Source organism: Chenopodium album, chromosome 1, assembly GCF_948465745.1.
Source record: "Chenopodium album chromosome 1, dcCheAlbu1.1, whole genome shotgun sequence".
NCBI classification, from domain to species: Eukaryota; Viridiplantae; Streptophyta; class Magnoliopsida; order Caryophyllales; family Amaranthaceae; genus Chenopodium; species Chenopodium album.
In genome coordinates, this window is record NC_137834.1 from 17,267,836 (window position 1) to 17,290,917 (window position 23,082).

Below are 23,082 nucleotides of genomic sequence, written 5' to 3' on the forward strand. Positions count from 1 at the left end.
CTAAAAAATCATCATTTGCTTGTCTTAAACAATGAAACACAGCCTCATCGACTTCCACTTGTTGATATGCCTCTACATCTACAACCTGGTCATTAATCTCATCTTGGTCAACAATATCTTTACTTGGCATATCGTAAAGATCTCTTGGTTGAGCTTTTATAACAAATTGCCAATCATCAGTTTTCGGATCTTGAATATAAAATACTTGCTTCACTTGTGATTCCAAGACATACACTTCATCTGTTTTTAAAGAACCCCTCTTATTTACACTAACGAAACCATGGTCATCCACCTTATATCCTCTGCTCAAGTGCTGCACATCAAACCATGCACATTTAAATACAAATATGCGATTTCCTCCTGGATAAGACATCTCAAAGATATTCTTCAATACCCCATTATACTCTTTGTCTGAATAATCATCCCCATGTACCATTACCCCCACAATTCTGAGTTTTTCTATTCTCTCATCGATCAATGGTATGAAATCAAAAACCATTTACAACATATCCAGCGTAACGCCTTACAACTCTTGAAGGAGAACAAACTAAATTATATGTTTTCTCATCAATTTTCCCATCCTGATAGAATTTACGCACCTGTAAAAAAATATGGTAATTTATAGAATTTATAGTAATTGATACTATACAAAATGCAGTTTTAGGTACTGATTTAGTAGTTAACTTACGCGGTCATATATCCAACCAGCATATTGCCTTTTGTGTCTTTGTTCCACATTTCTAGCATTTTCCTTCTCTAACTCTAACTTGTGTTCTCTAAAAAACAGTTATATAAATTGATCAATAAAATAACAGAAAAATAATAAAATATTGATTGTAACTCATACAAAATAAACTATATAAGATGTTAAAACAACTTACTTAACAAAATCCAGAAGGTCATCACAATTTAGAAGATTGTACAAATGAATTTGATTACATTCTTCAAAGTCAAGATGTAATGGCACTCCTTGTCCTAAAGGATGTCCAAGTGGTTTGAATATATCCAGATTGAAGTTCAAATCATCCTCTTGATATTCATCAACATCATCATTTCTTCCTTTACGGTTGAATTTTGAGTCAATATCACTCATATATCTCGAGCAAAATGTTAAGCACTCATAAGCGAGGTATCCTTCTGCTATATAACCTTCTGGTTGAGCTCTATTTCAAATGTACTTTTTCAAGGTTCGAAGGTACCTAATATCAACACATGGTTAATAGAAAGTTGATTGAATACGAAAAAATAAAAAGAATACGTAAAACAATAAAGTGGCATACCTTTCAACTGGGTACATCCATCTATACCTTATAGGACCTCCAATTTTAGCTTCAGAAGCCAAATGCACCACTAAATGTTCCATCACATAAAAAAAAATAAAAAAAAATAAAAATAAACAGGAAGAAAAACCATCTCTAGCTTGCATAATGTGTAAGGGATTTGAGCTTCAAGTTCATCCAGTTGCACTGTAGTTAATTTTTTGGAGCAAACATTTCGAAAAAAAAGAGCTTAACTCGACTAAAGGCTCATATACATTCTTTGGCAAAAAACCACGAGTTACTAGAGGGAGAAGCTGCTGAATAAATACATGATGATCATGACTTTTCAAACCAGAAATTTTATTTTTGCTTTCCCTTCCACACCTAGAAAGATTAGACATGTATCCATCAGGAGACTTGATACTTGCAAACATGTCACAAATTTCAGCCTTGGCGTTTGAGTTTAAAGTGTTTAAAGTGTATGATGCTACAAGAACACGTACTTTGTCTCCCTCTAATATAGGGTGGAGGTCATTTTGAATTCCCATTTTCATCAAATTAATACGAGCCTTTATTGTGTCTTTTGTTTTTCCTTTAATATTCAACAATGTACCCAATATATTATTAGACACATTTCTTTCAATATGCATAACATCTAAATTATGTCGAATTAGCAGCTTTCTCTAGTAAGGCAATTGGTAAAAATGCTTTTCTTGTTCCAACCATACAAGCTCTTTGAGGGATCTCGCTCTTTTTTTTTTCTGTTTTTTCCAGAAACCTTTCCAAACTTTTCTTGCTGAAATTGATTATAATAAGTCAAAATTTCATCCCCAGTTGAAGGAATTGGTGCACATTCTTTCTCTCTTGTGTTGTCAAATGACTTTCTATCCTTTCTCCATTTGTGGTTACTAGGTATCCAACGATGATGTAGTAAGTAACCACCTTTACTCGTTAATGAAGTGCGGTTAGTGTGCTTGTGACAAGAAGGACAAGCATATCGACCTTTAGTTGACCAACCCGACAAATCGGCAAGTGCTGGGAAGTCACTAATAGTCCACAAAAGCATCGCACGCATATTAAAATTCTGCTTAGAGTAAGCATCATATGTTTCTACCCCATTCTCCCAAAGATCCTTCAATTCCTCAATCAAAGGTTGAAGATATACATGATATTTCTACTAGGACTTGAGGGACCAGGTATGAGTAAAGATAACAAAAAAGAATGTGGTTTCATGCATATCCAAGGAGGTAGATTATAGGGAATCAAAACTACTGACCAAATATTATGCTGTGAATTATCAAAAGGATGGAAACCATCACAAGCTAGTCCAAGTCTTACATTACGCGCATCACTAGCAAATGAAGGATATTCTTCATCAATTGATTTCCACGCAGGAGAATCGGCAGGATGACTCATTTCCCCTTTTTTATCCACCCTTTCTTCCATATGCCATAACATATCCTTGGTTGTTTCTAGACATGTATAACCTTTGTAGCCTAGATTTCAATGGAAAGTGTCGTAAAACCTTGTGTGGCACTTTGGCTCCTTTTGAAGGCCCAATATCAATATTTTTATACCGAGGTAAATCATAAGTTGGACTTTTGTCTAACTTTGCATTTTCTTTCCAATACAAAACACAATCATTTTTACATGCATCAATTTTAACACACTCAAGCCCTAAATCAGTAATCAGTTTTTTGTCTCATAATAAGAATCTGGAAGGCTAGTTCCCCAGGCTTGGCATTGCAATTTCAATAGACTATCAAACGAACTATCACTCCAATTATTTAAGATTTTCAAGTGCAATAATTTAACAATATAAGACAACTTTGACATTGTAGTGCCACCAACTATTAGGGGATCCTGATATTCATTCAACAAACGATAAAACTTTGCTGCCTCCCGTTTAGGTTCCTCATTATTGTTATTGGCATCCGCCTCATCTCGCCCTAAATGCATGCTTGGTACTCCAAAAGCATCCTCCAACATGTTAACCTCATTGTCATTATGTCCAGTGCCCTCTTGATAAGTGACTTTTATGTCACTTTTAGGGTGTTTATTGAGTCGTTTTCCGGCTTATTTTCCAATAATTTAACCCCTTTTATCCTTTATTTTTATTATTTGTTTATTCTCGCCTTTTATCTTTATTTTGAGTATTTTTGTAATTTTTAATAGTTTTTAGTTTATTTTCGTGTTTTATTTTATTTTTCTTACTTTTAATGTTTGTAGTTTAAGTTCTTAGTTTTTATTTTTAATAATTTCTCTTTTTATCTCGTTTTCTTATTTATTTTAGTTTCGTAATTTATTTTATTTTACTTCGTTTTATTTTATTATTTTAGTTTTTGTCCCTATTTCTCTTAGTTTTTTTTGGTTCTGTAGGTATGTTTTCCGGTTGAAGCACGGATTTCAAAGTCAAATGGTTTGCATTGGAAGTTCGGGACCCGAGTCAATCAAGTTCAACAAAATTCCTCCTAGCTGCTGTCACCTTAACTTGCACCACTCCAATTCCTAATCCTACACCACACCATTCCACACCCATTTCCGCACTCAACTCCCCCTGCTCCCCTGCTCCTCTCACACTCCAAGCACCAAAACAGTAGCAGCACCTCAACACTCAAATTCACCCCACAATCACCTATCCTCCACCACCGCAACAACCACTATAGCCACCACCGCAATAATCACCTCTTCTCGTAGCCCGCATCACAGCCACCATCACTCACCATCTTCAACCTCCCATACCGAAAACTCACAGCTGCAAACCCATCTCAATTAGATCCCCTAATAACAACAATAGCAACGTAACTAACACCACAAACCAACCTCACCTGCTGCGCCTCCCATTTCGCCACCAATCCCAGCCAACTCGCAATCCGTAAGCCGCCAAAATCACTGCAACAGTAGCAGCCAACAAATCGCAACAATTCACTTCAATCAAGCGCCCAAAATCAGAGCAAATAGTAATTAATCAAGTTCGAGCAAACCAAAGGAGTTCGGTCAAAGTTCGAGTCAGAAACTTTTGAGGTTTTGTAATTTGAAGAGGTGTGGTCGAACACACCCATGGTTCGACCGAACAAACCCCGTAGTTCGGCCGCACCAACCCATGGTTCGACCGAACCATTTCACGAGCTTCGCGCGTGACTTTTAATGAAAATCGAACGGATGCGATGTGATGATGCTTGATGATGATTTTCGATGAAGGGTTAAGATGATGCGTGATGGTGATGAAAGTTCAGAGCAGCCACGAAGAGAAGGGGAATTGGGGGGTCTGATAATTCGTGAGGTTTGGTGGGAATTGTAGGAATTTTTGGGGTTTTTCTTTTTCCTTTTCATTTCCTCTTATTTTATTTTATGGTAGTTTCGTTTTTTTTGGTTTTTAATTTAGTATTTTAATTGTTTTAGTTTAGTTTTATTTCTTTTTAATTTCTTTTATATTATTTTAACTTGTATAATAAATACCCCTTTGGGGTTATTTTTTCAAAAAATCTTTCAATCAACATTTTATTTTATATAGTTTTTAGATTAGTTTAGCCTTTATTTTCTCTCTCTTAGGGTTAGTTTAGGAGTAGTATAGAGAGAGAAAGCTTGGATTTCCATGGAGTTTTTGAGAGGTTGAAGAAGCAACTTTGTGGAACTTCTTCTCATCTATTCAATGAGCATTTTCTAACTTTCTCTCATCTTTATTTCTTTGCTTGATTCTTAGTTTTTGCTTTTTGTTTGTTGATTTGAGTAGATTAATTAGTTTATTTGTTTAATCTTGATTTTATTATTATTTTACCTTGTTTTTCATGTCTTTCTTCATTATGTTAGCTTAGGTTTTGTTCTAGGGATTTGGATGAAGGTTATATTAATGAATTGAATGATTGATTGTGATTAGTATGAAATTGTTTCTTGATTATTGTGTATGGATGATGCTTTTATGGATTAGAATCTTTCTAGCTAATCGATTCTATGCTATTAATTGTGCTTTCAATCAATTGTGCGAGAGTGAGTTGGTTGAGAGCCCTAAATTCTTCCATACCTTTGCTAGGCTAGTTGCACGAGAGTGAATTAGTTTAGTAGGATAATTAACATGCTTAATTGTGCGAGAGTGAGTTAAATGTGTTGATGTTCCTAATCGAAGTCAATTTCATCTATTTTTTTGATGTTGTTTAATGCATTGATGTGATTGGATTCCACTTTCCCTAGTTTTAGTTATTTGCTCTTAGTAGTGATTAGTTTAACCTCTCTCTATCTCACGACTTTCCCTAGTAGTCTAGTTGGCACAAATTAATACACTTAGTCCTTTTGGGTTCGACCCTTTACTTGCCTCTAACTAGTTTAGTGTAAGTTTAGGTATTATAAATTTCTAATTTGGTTAGGGTTAGTAGTCCCAACGACCTACTTTTACTCTCGATCACCTCTATGTCACTAATTTCACTTATGTGACCAGCATTAGAATGGTTTACAGTTTCCCCATGTAGTTCCCAGGTAGTGTAATTCGCATACATTCCCCACTTTAATAAATCAAACCTCACATCACTCCTTTTTCTTACAGATTAGATTACGACATTTATCACAAGGACATCTAATTGAGGTTATATCATGAACTTATGTGACATTTGAAATGCAAAGTTCAGAAAGCCATCAACACCCTGCCTGTATTTGGGCAATGAATGATCACTAATTTTAATCCATTCCTTATCAAAAGCCATTCCCTAATTTCACATTGTAAGGAGGTTTAGAAGCATGTATATCATATCATATCTAAAACAATGTCATACCTGCAAAGTAAAAGAAAAAACATGGTCAATTTGCTTATTCACAAAAAAGTGAATGTACATTTATTAATATGAATTTATAAGATTAAGACTATTTTAAGAGACACCCAACATTAGAATTATTGGCCTAAGTCTAGCATAATTAATTTATATTTTAAAAATCTACGTAAGGTATTATTCATTATTCTTGTCAAATTCATATCAAACATTCCACATTTACGCTGAGACATAAGTAAAGTGTAACATATTTACCTTCACAAAACCAAAGTCTTATGCTAATATAACTGAACTCCTTTTTCCTCAAAGCCAAATTCAATTCCCACCAAGTAGTTACAACGCTAATCAACACTGCAAAAAAAAAAATAATAATAAAATAAAAAATAAATAAATAAATTGTTAATAATATTAAAAAGTCATATAATATGAACAGAGCTAAGAACGTATATAAATAGTAATAAGCTAGTGCCCATGTATAGCAAATAACCATAATAAATAAAAATAGGCTAGTACCCATGTAGCTAATAATAATAGGATAGTGCTCATATTAATAATATTCCCCATTGTCCTTTCCCCACCACGTAGTCCACAATCCACATTATACAACGTAAAAATATTAATTACTCCACATAAATTTCCTTACTTTGCTAGAAGACTGTTGAGTAAGTATAAAACCATAGACATTAAACATCAAGTTTAGAGATGGCAGAAAGCCACAATAGCTTTTCACAAGGTAGAAATCCAAATGAAGACATATATATTAAGGAATATCATATTGCATAATTAAGCATAAAATAAATTTGATAGTGGAATAAGTAAAGTAAAATTAAAATCATAGATATGTATAATCTTATTACCAATACACAATACGTGTAGAAGACAAAGATTAATAACTCAAAGTTATTTAGCAATTCCAATTTTTAATCCTAATCATGATAATGCATGTAAATATGAAAAGTGAACAATAAAAACCAACTATCTACCTGCTAATACCTATTGTTATACAATGTTGATTGTATATCTTTTGTTATTTTTTTCCTTCTTTAGGGGTCTTTAGTTAAATTTCATTGTCATGAAAATTGTAGATACAATTTAATGATAGATATTCTTATTTAACAATATGGCCCTTTAATAATCAATATGAATCATCAGAGAACAGATCTCAAATGTATTACAATTTGTAACAAATTTCTTAAAGCCAAATGAACATATCATACTTTAAACTTTAACTAACCATACAACTTTAGTTTATTTAGCATTAAAGACTAACCGTTTACATTTAGAGAGGTAATCAATTTCTATTATGCTACTTCAATCTCTTAGACCAGTGAAGTACGTGATCAAAACACTAAGCCTCGTCAACTGCTACTACTTGAGATCAAATATCACTGGTTCCTGAGATTAAATAATGCAAAGGAGGTTAGCTTACTCTGTACTCTAAGAAAGATAAAGAAATACAAAGGATTGTCAAGGGAATAAAAAAAAACAAAAAATCTTGTAGGTATCCAAATTTAAAATGAAGTATTTTTGGAAAGCCGAGATAAAACAAAAAATTGGAGGGGCTACATGTATATAAACTACAAAATAAGTTAAGAAGAGGTACTAAGCTTGTTCAAATTCCCCTTAAGTTGTCTGCAATATGTCATTCTTGAACCTCAAACTTTGAATTAAATAGGACTAAGAGGCCGATAATATATCTGCCACAATTAACATGATCAAAATTAAACTCTTCCTTTACTTCCTTTTCTTAAGGAAAAGAATAAACTTAGAAAAAAGTTTGTCGTAGTGAAGTACAAGCAGAGTAGCAACCAACAAATATAAAAATGATAACTAAACAAAGAAAGTGCACAAAGACCATAATACTTGAAACAATAACAACTAAATCAGACTCCATCAATACAAACCAAGAGGTTCTCTTCATAAGTGGCCAGTGCACAACAATCGGTTTCCGAGAAATGGTCTATAACTTCGTATATTATTAAATGACCAAGGGTTTCTATAATTTAGGAGGCAATATCATAAATTTTTCATTCCAATAACAAGTAATTCTCAAACACCAAACCTCGAGTAATACTCAAGTATAGAACAAATTCAAAAACTAATTCTCAACAATACAAATCCAAATTTTTTTAAAAAAGAGAGTCAATTTAAGTCAAGAAAACTCAATCAAATTACAGTAAATAGTTAGAAATACACACAAACTTTACAAAATAATGAAATTGTTAAATAAATTCAAAATACTAACCGAAAACGCAATGGCTAGCTAGAAGGAACATTCACCAATAATGTTCGAAATTTTGAACCATCTAGGTTTTCACCCTCAATATTATCGAAACCCAAATGTTTCTACTGGTTTATGTGACTTCAAATTTTTTTTTCCTTATTAATGCAATAGAAAGATAGAGTTGCAGCGATGCTGTGAGAATTAGTGGCTAGATTACTTTGCCGGAGAAGGAGAACGGTGGCGGGATGAAAGCGAAATAATGGCGGGTGAATGAGGGTAGGGTTTTACAATTGGGATTAGTAAAGTAAGACATTCTCTAAAAAGAAGCTTCTAGTCCACTAGTACAATCTTATAAATTTTTACCTTTTTATTTTTTTATTTTTTGCTACAAAGATGTCGTTGTGGTATATTAATTGAATATTTAACAACAAAGCAAGTCGTTGCTATATTTTATACAATATATTGCAACCAAAAAAGTTGTTGTAAAAAATAGACCGTGAATTAATTCAATCTCGCGCGTTGGCATGGTGTGGAGGGAAATGAAAATTTACCAACTGCAACGACATTATCGTTGCTAATAAGATTTTCAGCAACGACTACATTGTTGTTGCCAAACATTTGTTGCGACAAATGGATTTTTTTGTAGTGTATGTATAGCTTAAGAGGTAGTTTGGGTACTGGTGGTGCTAAAATTGGTGGACTTTTGAGATAATCTTTTATTTTCTCAAAGGCCTTGTGGCATTAATCGTCCCATTCATGTATTTCTTCTTTTTTCAACTTTTTTAATATTGGCTCACAAATCATAGTCAATTTATCAATAAATCGACTAATGTATTGCAATTTGCCAAGGAAGCCCCTAATTTCTTTTTCTGTTTGAGGGAGAGGCATGTCAACAATTGCCTTTATTTTAGAGGGATCAATCTCAATGTCGCGAGTGCTTACTACGTATCCGAGTAACTTGCCAGAAGTTACCCCAAAGGCGCATTTTTGTGGATTTAATCGCATGTTATAATCTTTTATGCGAGTGAAAAATTTGCGTAAAGCTTTTATATGTCCCATTCTATCTTTGGACTTTACGATCATATCATCCACATACACTTCTATTTCTTTATGCATCATATCATGCAAGAGAGTCGTAGCCGTTCTTTGGTACGTAGCTCCTGCATTTTTTAAACCAAATGGCATGACTGTATAGCAATACGTCCCCCAAGGGGTAATAAAGCATGTCTTTTATTCGTCTTCTTTTGCCATTAAAATTTGGTTGTAACCTGCGCATCCATCCATAAAGGATAACATCGCATGTTCAGCCGTGTTATCTACCAATATATCAATATGTGGTAGAGGAAAATCGTCTTTAGGGCTAGCCTTATTAAGGTCCCTAAAGTCGACACACATGCGAACTCGTCCATCCTTTTTAGGGACTGGGACGATGTTCGCTACCCATTCTGGGTAATTACATACGCAAATGAAACCTGCGTCTAATTGTTTTTGTACTTCTTCTTTTATTTTTAGTGCGACGTCAGGTTTTATTCGTCGAAAATTTTGTTTTACTGGTTTAGAGGTAGGGTTCAAGGGACTGGTATATTCCGCGATTTCCCTATCTATTCCAGGCATGTCCTTGTATGAGGGTCGATCGCTCTTCCGGATTTAGAGTTAAGCCAATTTTGACTTCTCTTTTGCTTACATTAGTTCCTATATTGATTGTTTCAGTTTCTTCAATGATAGGGTTCTTTTGTTCTCGTTCATTCATTAGTTCAACCAACTTATTAATGTTATCATCATCATTAGATTGATTATTATAGCATTCAAAAGATTCAAAAGAAGGCATATACTCGGAAATAGAGCTCATATTATTATAATCAAAAGAAAGTACATTAAGAGAAGAATCCTTTTTGGGATCTTCATCCTTAGAACTAGAAAGTAAAGACTCAGTAATGGCCACAAGGCCTAAATTTTTAGCTTCCCTAGAGTCTATAATAGATTCGTCGTCCGATTCTTCAAACATCTTCCCTTCGCCTGTGACGATTTCCAGCCTATCGCCTTTGTGATTGGTCCATTTGAAAGATTTCCTTCATCCATGCTTCAAGGTTTCATTAGAAGTGGTGATCAGTGAAGTTGGGTCAAAAGCTTCATCCTGGATGGCATTTTGATTGGTCATTGTAGCGACATGATTTTGCTCTAGTCCAAATAGCAAGTTGAATGCTTTCCTATCATAGCACCCTGGAGTTGGGTACTTTGATTTAACGATACTAAAATCGTCATCCAAGAAGTAGCAATCGTGAAATATTTCGAATCTAGGCTTCTTGATTCCTTCCAAAACCAATGTTTCTGGAAAGTCATAGCATGGGTAGTCTTCTCCCTCCCTAATGAATTGTCCATTAAGGGTTTGTTGATAGGATGGGAGTAAAGTGACTATCCCCTTGTTGTTGTCATCTCTACGTGCCTTTCTTTTCGCATCGTGAGACTTCAATTCTTCTTTAGTTGGTTTGTATCCCAATCCAAAGGAGAAGCTTTTCTTTGGGATAGGAAGTAAGAAAGATTTCTTCATTCCTATTCCCAAAGGCTTCCCAGGAAAGTAGCTACTCTTAAATAAGATGTTGTTTACTATCTGGGTGGAATATGGATCAAGCTTGAAAGGTTCTTCCAAGTCTTCTTCCATTTCTATTGTGCAGATTGGCTCCACGGCGAATCCCCACATGTCCTCTTCATCATTATTATGGTTTATTTCTAGGAGTGATTGATCGTTTATTGCTATTTTTAGTGGAGAAGCATGTATAGTCATAGGAAGCCCTTGATAGTTCAACCTAATCATTTGATGAAGTGAGGATGGTATTGCACCAAGCTTATGTATCCAAGGACGTCCAAGTAGAAGGTTGAATGTAAGTTTTATGTCCATAACATGGAATTCAACCATCTTTTGTATTGGGCATGTGGTAATTGGTAGCTTAACAATTCCACAAACCGATCTTCTCGAGTTGTCATAGGCCCTAATGCTTCGTGTTGTTGATTGAAAATCTTTTTCTGGATTAAGGCCTAAATATTTTGCAGTTTGCAATGGGCATACGTTTACAACTGACCCATTGTCTACCAAAGTTAGAGGGATGTTATATCCCTTGCACCCCACAGTTAAGTATAATGCATTGTTGTGGGTAGTGTCTTTTGAAGGCAAATCATCATTAGTGAAAATGATTGACTTGTCAGATTTCTCACTAGTAAGCAAGCTAATGAGATCTTAAGGGGTTGTGTCCATGCTTACAAACAAAGCCGTTAGAGCGTTCATAAGGGAATTCCTATGTTCTTTAGAAATACTTAGGAGTTCCTAAATGCTAACATTCGCCTTGGATTGGCGAAGTTGTTTGACCAATGGATCTTCCACCTCAAAAACAGGTGATATTGTATTTTGTAATTGACCTTGATTTTGCGTGGTCGAAGATCCATTTGGTGGTGGTGCCTGGTAAATTCATCCAGAACGAGTTAAATGATCTATCTCATTTGGATTAGTTGTAGGACTTATGAACCAACTTTCTTCTAGAGGCTTTGAGCGTGCCTCCATTTCAAGATGTTCCATGAGTTGAGCTTGATGCCATTGTTCATCCAAGGAGAGATTTGATAAGTCTTGTGACTTCCCCAAGAAATGATCCCAATCAAGCACTCCATTTGTTTCATTTTGTAAACAAGATGGTGGTGGGACGGCGGCATACTTAGAGATATATAAGTCTTGAAAGTCTTCGTCCCATAGCCCACATACTTCATTAGTTGCCCCTATGAGTATTGTGGGTAGAGGTTCTCCTATAGGTGTGATGTAGTTCAATGGATTGAATGTATCGCTTCCCATATGGTCCTCATCAATGTGAAACACCCCCAAGGGGGACGCATTATTGTTTGGTTTAGGCGTGGGAATTCTCCCATCGTCTACCAAATCCTGTATTTTATGTTTTAAGACAAAGCAACGTTCAGTGTCGTGTCCATTGCCTCTATGATAAGCACAATAAGCATTACCATCCCAATTAAGAAACCTTCTTTCTGGTGGAGTGGGTGGTGTTGGTCCTGTTGGTGCAAGTAAGCTTTTTTCATTTAATTTTTCTAACAATTCTGTAGGATCATTATATTGATTTGTGCTGTGGTATTGTGTGGTGGTTGCAAATACATCAATAAAGGATGATGAACCATCATTCCCCTTCTTGTAGTTATTTTTAGGTTGATGATGATGAGGCTTATTTGCTTTTTCTTTAGCAAGATCATCTTCAATCCTAGTAGCCACGGAATAGATCTTTTGGAAAGTGTCTAAACCAAGGTAACGTAGATGCTTGTTGTACTTTTCATGACAGTTGTCAATAAACTTTTGTACTAGCTCGAGTTCGGGCGGCCTTTGGGCAAGGTGGGCCGCCTTTTCTCGCTGTCTACAATATAAAGCAAGGAAACCTTCATCGTCGCCTTGCTTAAGCATTTTGAGTTCACGTAGAGTGGACTTGAACTCTACGTTACTCTCGTATTGGGTAATGAAAGCCGAAACTACATCTTCCCATGTTGTTTTGAATTTTTGGGTCTAGCCCATAGTACCACTCTCTTGCGGTTGGTTCTAGAGACAAGGGGAAATTCAAAGCGTAAAGCTTAGGATCAACCCCCTTTAGTGGCATGGTGCCAGTAAAACACGTTTTATGATTTTGTGGATTATTGGTTACCTTGAATATTGGTAAGTCCGTAGCTATGAACTTTTCCGGTAAAGCAAGTCCTGCGGGATATTGGTAAGTCCGTAGCTACGAACACATTAAATCTGTGAGTTGCGCGCGCCACCTGCTTGTATGACTTTTTTTTTGTTCGAGCGTATTTTTTTTTATTTTCCCTTCTTTTTTTTACATCGTTTTTTTTTGTTTTTTTTTATTTTTTTTTATGTTACCCGTTGAATATGACTCTAAATTACGAAGAGACGACTTTGTAATTGGGAACCTAGACCAAGCTAAAAAGAAGAAAGAAATCTATCCTAACACATTGCATATAGTCATGTAATCACATAATTATGCCACAAGTTATAATCCACATATTGCCATTCTAAGGTCGAAAATGCTTGGGTGTCCAAGGCACCATATCTTAAGAAACGACGCACAAATCAATCACTCAACGAGTTGACTCATGACATCTCTCTCCCAACGTTTTGTTGGTGATATGGGTGCAATGATTGTTATTGATTTCGGGATAGAAGCCTGGTGCTGGCAACCCCTAGTCAATGAGCCAATCCCCATGGTTTAAGTGTTCTATACTTATGCATGATGCAATGTTGGTTGTTTGACTTTTAGTTTTGTGCAAAGGAAGATATTACGCGTTCAAGTCTCGCTCTCTAACTAGAGATTATCCAAGTTAGCTCTCGTTACAACCCATAGGTAACCTAGTATTGGATACCTTGGAACATAACTAATCATGTAACCTCTAAGTCCCCAGTGGAGTCGCCACTGTAAGGAGGGTATTCCCATCGTAGGGGATCCTTCTCCTTAGATGCCCATGGCCCTTAAAGCCTAGGAATTTACACTCGTTAGGGTGTATTAGGATTTGAATTCCTAACTGTTTGGGAGACCTTTGAATTAGAGGTGATTCTATCATATACACTTTTTTGTAAGAAACAAGTAGGAGTCGCAAATGAGTTTTAGGAAAAACCCATAAACCTCGTTCATGCCTTTCACCCAAGTAGAGTTCAAGAAATATTTAGCATGAATCATAAGTTTACCCATGCCCAAATTGGTCTAGAAAACCAGAAATGAGTTCGGGAGCGAGGGTACTAAGATAACTTTCCTTTTAGAAGGGAATCGCGATCCTAGCCCTAGTGTGGCCTCTACTAGCTCTTCCTTTGCACAATTTCATTGCCAAACAATATATGCAACATGATACCTAAAAACTATGTTAATTGATTTTATTTACACACATTAATTCACTTAGGAATTACATCGTAAGGTTGTTATTCTTATTTAATCAAATTTGTGAAAAGAACAATAAAATGAACAATATTCGCCTTAACTTAGGTGATCAACCATTAATTATTTTATTCAATTCTAATCTTGATTAACGAAAGAATACTATGTGAAATCAATTAATTTATTATTTTAAGGCGATCAAACAACACTAATTAATTAATTAAAGTTCTTTTAAACAATAAAAATAATGGTGATTTAACTAAGTGCTCGGGAATTTATCACTTCTCTTTGCTAGATCTCCATTTAGAACACTTATGGACTCCTTCTTGTTGGGGAACCTCCACCGTAGTAACAAAATATCAAAAAAGGGTGAGTGTTTAGGACAAGAGGGTTTGGATCCACAAGTTTACAAGTATTTTGCCAGCGTTTAGGTTGATTTTCTGTGTGTTGAAGCCTCGGATTAGGGTCTTATTTATAGGGAATGATTAGGTTTAGGGTTTAGAGCATTCTGCAGCAGCAGGTGTCGGGCGCAACTGAGTAGGTTGCGCGCGGCTGTCGCGCGCGGTATACGCGCGCAACTATTTGTGTTGCGTAGCTCTATGGTAAGATTCGATTTTCCAATATTTTAATATTCTGAATCTTACGCGAGCGCATCTCTGAAAGTTGTGCGCGACTGCTGAGCACGACTTTGTGAGATGCGCGCAATATTTTCCGCGACAGCTTTTATTTTAACCTAGACGCTCCTAAATCCTTCATTATTGGGTTTAAAGCATGGGATTAAGCCTAATTATGATCGGGTTTAGTTAATTTGGACCTTGTGTTGGCCTTTTTTCTTTTATCTTGGCTAGTCTTTTGTGTTTTGTGGCTTAACCAGTTATCCATCAACATTCTTTACTTTGATCCAACACGAATATGGTTTTATTTATCGTCATTGCACTTCTTGTCGGGACAAGAGGCTAAAAGTAGATGTCTACATAGGGCAGGTTCAATCTCTTTTAGGTTGGATTTGTACCTTCATCCCCGAACTACAAGTCATGGTTCCAGACCTATTGGAGTTGACGATCTCCTGTATCGTTAAGGGGTGTAACCTTCACCCTGTGAACGGTTTACAAGTTCCCAAAACTTGTTGGCGACTCTTTTGCTCTATCTTCTTTCCCTTTGGACGCCACCGTACTTTAGTGTATGATCACAGTGGGGTTCAAGTTTGGGATAATGCTTGTAATATTCCCTACATTAGGCAACTCTTTACAGGGTGCATCCACTTTAATTTTCGCAAACCTCGCAACCCAGCATCATTTAAAATTCGACAGAATGTCAGTACAAAAGAAAATAGGTTGTTGCCTGACGTTAGACTGCAGCGCAAGGCGACAAAGCCTGTCGCCTGGCGACAAAAACAACGTCTGGCGATAGACTTAAAATCACGACGCCGATTTTCGGCAAATATCTGGGCAAATTTCGGTGCATTTCAGAAAATTTTTGACTTTTGAGCTCGAGAAATTTTCTGGAAAATAGTTTAAGTTGTTTTCATTGCTTTAATAAATTTAATGTAAAATTTAATTTAATTAAAAAGCTGAAATTGCATTAATAAAATAAAATAAAATTACATTATTGATGGAATTTAAATAAAAGCTTAATAAAATAAATTGACTTAAAAATTAAGCTAGTCTAATAAAATTGAAAGTTAAGCAATGCTTCAATCTTTCTTCTCTTTCTTTGCTCTTTTCCAATTTTTGTCTGTTTTTTCTTCATCATCCATGACTTTAGCTAGTAGGCATTAATTAGAGGACCTACATTCAATTTTAGAATAAATATTTTATCCTTTAGCTAGGAGTCCATGCTTCGTTTCCACCCAAACTTTCTTTTCTAAAGTGTCAGCTTTTCTTTTCTCTTTACCCTTAGTAGTGTCTTTCTTCTTAGGCATCATAGGTGTTTTGAATTCAACTTTTTCACCCAAGCGTCCCTTAACAGGAATTACCTTGTCACCTAGACAGTTCTTCACATTGGTTCTACTCTGTTCTTTCTTTTCGTCCTGTTTAGGCTTATTATTAATAAGCTAATTTTTCACATTATTGGGCAAAGAAAGAGGAACCTTTTGGGTAATCACTACCCATAAAGGCCTAGCACTCCAATATGTGTCAAACTTCTCTACCTCTTGTGATACAGGGAATTCATAGGGACGACGGAGATCCCTAGAAGGAATTGTTTGAAGTAAACCATACTGCCTTTTTACCCTGCAGGGATAATAACTAGTCATCTTGGTTAAGCTTGGAAGACGGCAGAAGGGTTGCTTGTTGACACCAACCATCTTCAAAATTTTCCACCATGGGAAGACCCACTTGATAGCAAAGTTACAAGAGGCAAATATTTTGCTCCACTCATGGCGACCCATTTTAGAGAAATGCTTCTTTCGCAATACAAAGCAATTTGGAGTGTATTTGTCAATATTGTCAGGAGGACTAATTAATTCTAGTCTCTCCATTAGCCACATCTGCAAAAATATTCAATGCAAATAATTAGTATTACTATACAAAAATATGTTTTTGATTTCTGTAATTAAAAATATTATTTTTCTACCTGTAATAAAATTAGAGAGCCCCGAAAAGGTGCTTTTGGATTTTTCTTTAACTCATCTAGACTATTTTAAGCATAGTCTCTCCAACCATTAATGGCATTGGATTCCTTCCAGATTCAATTTGTTCCAATACAGATGTTATAATTGCTTGACTTTCATTATTTCTACCCCTAGTGAGAAGATATTGGTTAAGCATACTGTAGACACCCATTTGTGTCTCCCCAAAACCAAACCTAGTGATGAGTACTTTTCACGTCGAATCATAATCGAATGAAGTGAAAGTGTGGAAAGTTTAGTGTTGCGGATAGTTTTAATTTCTTTTCTCCTCTCTCTGTTTTTTAAAACCTATTTTAAGAAAACAGCCAATTCAGTTTGGTTGATCCATTATATGGGTCCAATAGTGGTGTATTTGGATAGGGTTTGAAAAGACCTTTCCAACGATATATTATAAGCCCAATTCCGATGAATATTGAGGAAGTTATGGCCAAATTACTAAAATGGGCCCGGTCTGAGCCTTATATGCGGCCCAATGATCTAGAGGAGGGCCTAATATGGATTTATCATTCCTAATGCAATTAGGAATGGTTTTAGTCTTCTAGATTCTTCTAGAAGGCTCTTTTCATTCCTAATTCAATTTGCATTGATAAATTGACTTTTGTTGACTATTTAGAGTTTTAATCAGAATAAAAGAACGTTTTTGAGGAAAATACGATTTTATCCTCCTGTACGGTGATTTCTATCTGATTTTAAGAAAACGCGTCGATTTATTAATCAGCGCCAAACGCCAGCTGTAGCTCCTGGCGCTACGCTTGGCGCCTGGCGCTAATCCTTGTTTTACGCGTCAGAACTCTGTTTTGATTATCTATCTTTTTGGTTGATTTTCTTTATAAATAGCGTTCTAAAAACTCTGTTTTCATTCATCAATTTTCATCAATTCTTATTCTTACTAATTCTCACCAATTCTCATCAAGATTTTCTTGATTATTCTCTCTCTCTCTCTTTTCTAAACTAGCTTTCTCTCAAATATAAAAATTCCGCATTCATTAGATTTAGAAACACCTAGCCATATTCGAAGTTGTCTTCGCCCTAGACGTGAAAGGTTTTAATTTCTGAGGGTTTGGTCCCAAATCTCTATTTTAATTATTTAATTTAATTGTTTGATGAAGTTACTAACGTGTGTATTTTGTTATTAGAAAGAGGTACGAGGCATCCAAGTAAGTACTTTATTGTTTACATTGATATTATGATATAGAAATCATGCTTAGATTGTTATTTTGATTCCTAGTATCATGTCTAGGGTAACTTTAATATTAAGTATGATTAAAAGTATGATGCCTTTTATGTTCTTCCTACAGTTTGATTAAGTATGATTAAAAGTATCATGTCTAGTTGAAGCTAGGGATAACGCTTGAAATATTCCCTATAGTTTTTGGCAACTCCACTGGGGAGGATTTCTATTTTAATTCCTGAATTTGTTTCGGCAATGATTTAGAATGAGTGGATGAGACTCGAAACGTTCTAAGTATTTCATGTGCGTAATTTTGATTAACATTATTGTCATATGCATAAAAAAGATCTCATTGGAAAGACCATCCGTAATGAGTTAAAACATAGGATTTTACACGTAGGAAATTTGAGGAATATCTTTCACAACTAGGACCGAAATAACACTGCGCGAAACTGAAAAATTTTATCAAGCGCAGAAAGCTGCTGAGGCATGTTGGAATTAGCATCAGCGAACATAGTATTAGCGCCCAGAATTTTAACTGTAGCGCCAGACGACAGTTCTGTCGCCAGGCGCTTCAGCTAAAACCCGGCGCCAATCTCTGTTTGCCGGCGCCAAATTCTTCCAATACCGAGCCAGAAATATGCGTTCTAATTTAGACTAGTTTTTCGCATTGTTTGCTCGATCCTACTTCCTGATTGAGTTTTTCTCACTTTTCTGAAACCCATATGTGTTTTACATATGGACATAACCCTCTGGGAATTCATGCTCCATCTACCTGATTGAACGCTCTAAGCAACAAAGGGTACATCCGAGATTGTTGAATTCACCAAACCATGGAAGCGAGTTTTTTTCTAAAATTCGCGGTGTCCCATCCACTCGCGTCAACCCTTCATGGTTACGCTTCCGCGCGCGGTGCATCCGAACAATTAACCATGGACCCTCTATTGACTAACCCATATCCCGAACTTTAGAGAACTAGAGCAATGGTTAGGTTGCAAACTCATTGCATCATATCGTGCCTACTTGACTAATTGTGCATTATTTGTTGTGCATATGATATATGTTTTCTTAACCGTTTGTTTGACTTGTGCTAAGATTAAATAAATTAATGACTAAAATAACTTTGCCTAATTAATTAATTAATTAATTTGAGTAAATACAGTCTAATATTTTTTTTCTTAACCAGAATTGACCTAGTATGACTTTAGGCATACTCCTGTTGATTAATAACACCGAAAACAGTCTCAGACCGAAGCTCCAGCAATGGCGCCAAAGTTTGAACTGTAGCGCCACTCAGTGGAGTGTGGCGCCTGGCGACAGCTCTGTCATCTGGCGCTTCACTACAACGAGAGGCGCCAGTCTTGTCGTTTTGACAACAGTTCGGTTTATTGCTCGAGTCATCACCTTCTGTCTAATTAACCAGTTTACTAATTAATTCGGTTAAATTTTACTGTCAATAATGCCTTGTGAAGACAGTAATTGAATCTAGTCACATAGTCTAGCCCCATGGTCTTACACAAGAGTCTTTACATGTCACCTACACTTACTAGTCTTAGCACACACTTTGAGTACATATTACCACGACCATGTCTTAGGTTCATGCATGAGTCGGTCTTTCCGTCATTTGAGTTGGGGGTATATTCTATTCCTAATTCTTCATATCCCTCCATCTACATCATTTCCTTCACATTCTATTCCAATCTTTCTTCACTTCCTCCATCCATTGCATGTTGAATAAAGTTTGAGTCAAATAATTAACAATTGATATCCCCAAATTCCTTTTCCACAGTACTTGGTCGAGGAGAGAAGGGCGATTAATCAAGGACAACACCTTTGTTCAGGTCACACTTTTTGATAAACCAATTCGTCAAAAGAGGAAGGCTAAAAAGATAATGGAAAGTCAAGAAGAGGTCAATGAACTTAGGAATCAATTGACTAACGTGACTGAGGTGTTAAAGGCTTTAACCCTCAAAATTGATGACCTTGTGAAGCAACAACAAATAAACCTCATGCAAGAAAGCTTGAGCAAGCTATCTAGTGACTATAAATTTCAGGGCATTAGTTCACAAGAGGTCTCGCTAGACAAGGAACTTCTTCCGCATAAGTTCACGCCACTGACATCCCTAAATTCAAGGCAACAGATAACCCTTACTTTCATCTAAGAACTTTTGAAACTATAATGAGCATTAGGGGTATCGATAAGAAGGTTTTCCCCTCTCTGTTCTCACTATCTCTCAAGACCATTTGCCAGCAATGGTTCTTTTCTCTCGAGAAAGAAAAAACCTTCACCTGGGATTTCATAGCAAACGCTTTCATAGATAGATATAAGTGCAACGTCCAAGACGAAACAGACCATAGACAACTTGAGATGTTAAAACAAAAAGGAAATGAAGGGTTCACGTCTTTCTTCAATAAATGGAGGGAAACTTCCGCTAACATGGTCAAAACTCCCACTGAAAAGGAATCTGTGAGGATGTTTATCAAGAATCTCCAAGGAAAGTATTCAAAGAACTTAAAATACCAACACAACTTGAATACTTTCAAGGTTGCGTATAACATAGGCATTGACATTGAAGATGTCCTTCTGAAAGATAATAGTGCGAGAGGAAAGAAGAACGACCATCCTTCTTCTTCCTCTCCCATTAATGAGGTACATGCTATGAACGCCTCTAAATCGCAAATCCAAAGGTCAAAAAGAGTATTCACTCCACTTGGTATGAGTTATGAAACAGCTTTCGAGAAGCTACATTACAAAGGACTAGTCATGCCCATAGGGACCATCAAAGATCCAGTTCCAGAAGGCAGGCCACCCAAGTGGGACCCTAATAAACACTGCAAATATCACCAAGGAAAGGGTCACGACACTGAGGAGTGTTGGAAACTCAAAGAAGCTATTCAAGATCTGATTGATAACAATGAAACTTCCGAAATTCTAGCCATCGAAGAAAATCAAACATCCTTCGATCCATCACTTCTTATCACACCTGTAGGAGAGCCCATGATCGAGACAGCTTATATAACCTCTCTCGATGAAGTGGCCATGATTGGGGAGGATGAAAGTCTTTTCTTAGATAGTACCAGGGAAGACTCGTCAAATCTAAAAGAGGACATTCGAAAACTGCAAGATGTCGTTGCCATGCTCTTGAATGTGGTAGAAGGATTAGCAAATCGGGTGATGACCATGGAACAAAATCCTCGCCAAGGGTTTAATAAAGAACTCAATGCTCCTATGCCACGGGCAAAACGGACCATTGAAGAATACACACCAATAGGAATGACTTACAATAAAGCTTTTGACTGTCTTCACGATCAAGGTCATATTCACTCCATTGGTCCCAGTCAAGACCCTCCACCTAAAAAACGTTTTCCCAATTGGGATCCAAATTCCTATTGTCGATACCACAGAGGTCGCGGTCACACTACTGAAAAGTGTCTCGCCCTCAAGGATCGTGTTCAAGACTTCATTGATTCAAATATCCTTCATGTTCCTCCGCGCGACAAGAAGGCCAAGATTAGTAACGATAGTAACAGTGGCTGTAAAGGGAAGAAGAACGACTATCCTTATTCTTCCGAAAACACCTACTCTAGTAACAGTGTTGGTACTTTCAACCTTAATGAGATCTTAGCCATGGATAATCGAGGATTTAGAAAGCAACAAAAAAAGGATTTTACCCCTATTGGAATTAGCTACGATGATGCTTTCGATCGACTCCATGCCAAGGGACTCATTATTCCTATTGCACCTCTTCAAGATCCCCCGCTTGAGAAGAGGCTGCCTAATTGGAATCCAAATGTGCGCTGCAAGTACCATCAAGGTAGGGGTCATGCTACTTAGAGATGTTGGACGCTAAAGGAGGCTATCCAACATTTGATTGATAATAACAAGCTTCCCATGCCTCCAGTTAACAAGAAGAGCGAGTGATGATAAAGCAAACAACACAAGACAAAGGCAAGCTTCAACGACAAGATTTGTGACCTATTTTTTTTTTTATTTATCCTTTCCCCAATAAGTCTAGCATAGGCACCTTTCTTTTCCCTTAGATTAATTTTGTAGATTCTTTCTTTTCCCCTTTTAAATAAAATGAGCATTTATTTCCTTGCATATGATCATTGCATTGCAAAAAAAAAAAAAAAAAAAAAAAAAAAAAAAAAAAAAAACCATGTCAAACTAAGCACAAGGTATACCAATGATTTGAGGCACCCCTTTGTAGCCCATCATATCACCTTTCACCCTTCAAATATGCAATCCTTCCTTCATAAACCACTTTGAGCCTCGTCTAACGATAGACCTGTCATTTTTCAACTTATATCTACCTAACCTTGGGATGGGATGGTGTGCAACTTATGCAGTTTTTAATTTCACAAAAAGCTTGAGTGATTTCAAACAAAAAATAAAATATGCAAAAAATAATAATAAAAGTGTACAAAAGGGCAAGTGTTCCAATGTCTTTGACATGAACATGTCTTTGATATGAATATGTCTCAGATTGCGTCTCTTATCGAGTGCTCGGTACCGTGCCTGAGAAACATGAATGCCAAGTGAGTGTTAGACCGCATGACCGGGATTGCCCACACTTATAAAAATAAAATAAATGCTAAAGCAAAAAAGAGCTAAAAAAAAGAGAGTAGAAACTCAAGCAAAAAATAATACAAAGATTCAAAAGCAAGGTTGCACACCTTGGGGTCTTATCGAGGGTCTTGAGCCTTTATCCCCTTCTTCTTCAACCTTTAGCCAAACCACGTTACAAACCCTTAAAAAGACCTTTTTTGAGGTATATACACACTTGTGCGAGGTTCGGCTAGAGCTACGTTCGGCCTGATTCCTAACGGATACGTAGGCAACCTCACATCGAGGTGCGGCCGTAATAAAAATGCATTCATATTCAAATTCACACACTTACACCATGATCATATCAAGGGATCTCCTATGCTCATCCCTATCCATGTAGAGCTAGAATTGGGAGCTTGATCCTTACACTATTAGCTTACCTAGCCTAAGGGTCACCACCATTTGACTCTTTTAAAAAATAATATCTTTCCACACACTTAGCCCTTGCGGCCTAACTTTAGTATCACTTTCACACACCGCACAGATACATGACCAAATATACCTTCCCTTAGGAACCCTTTGTCACGGAA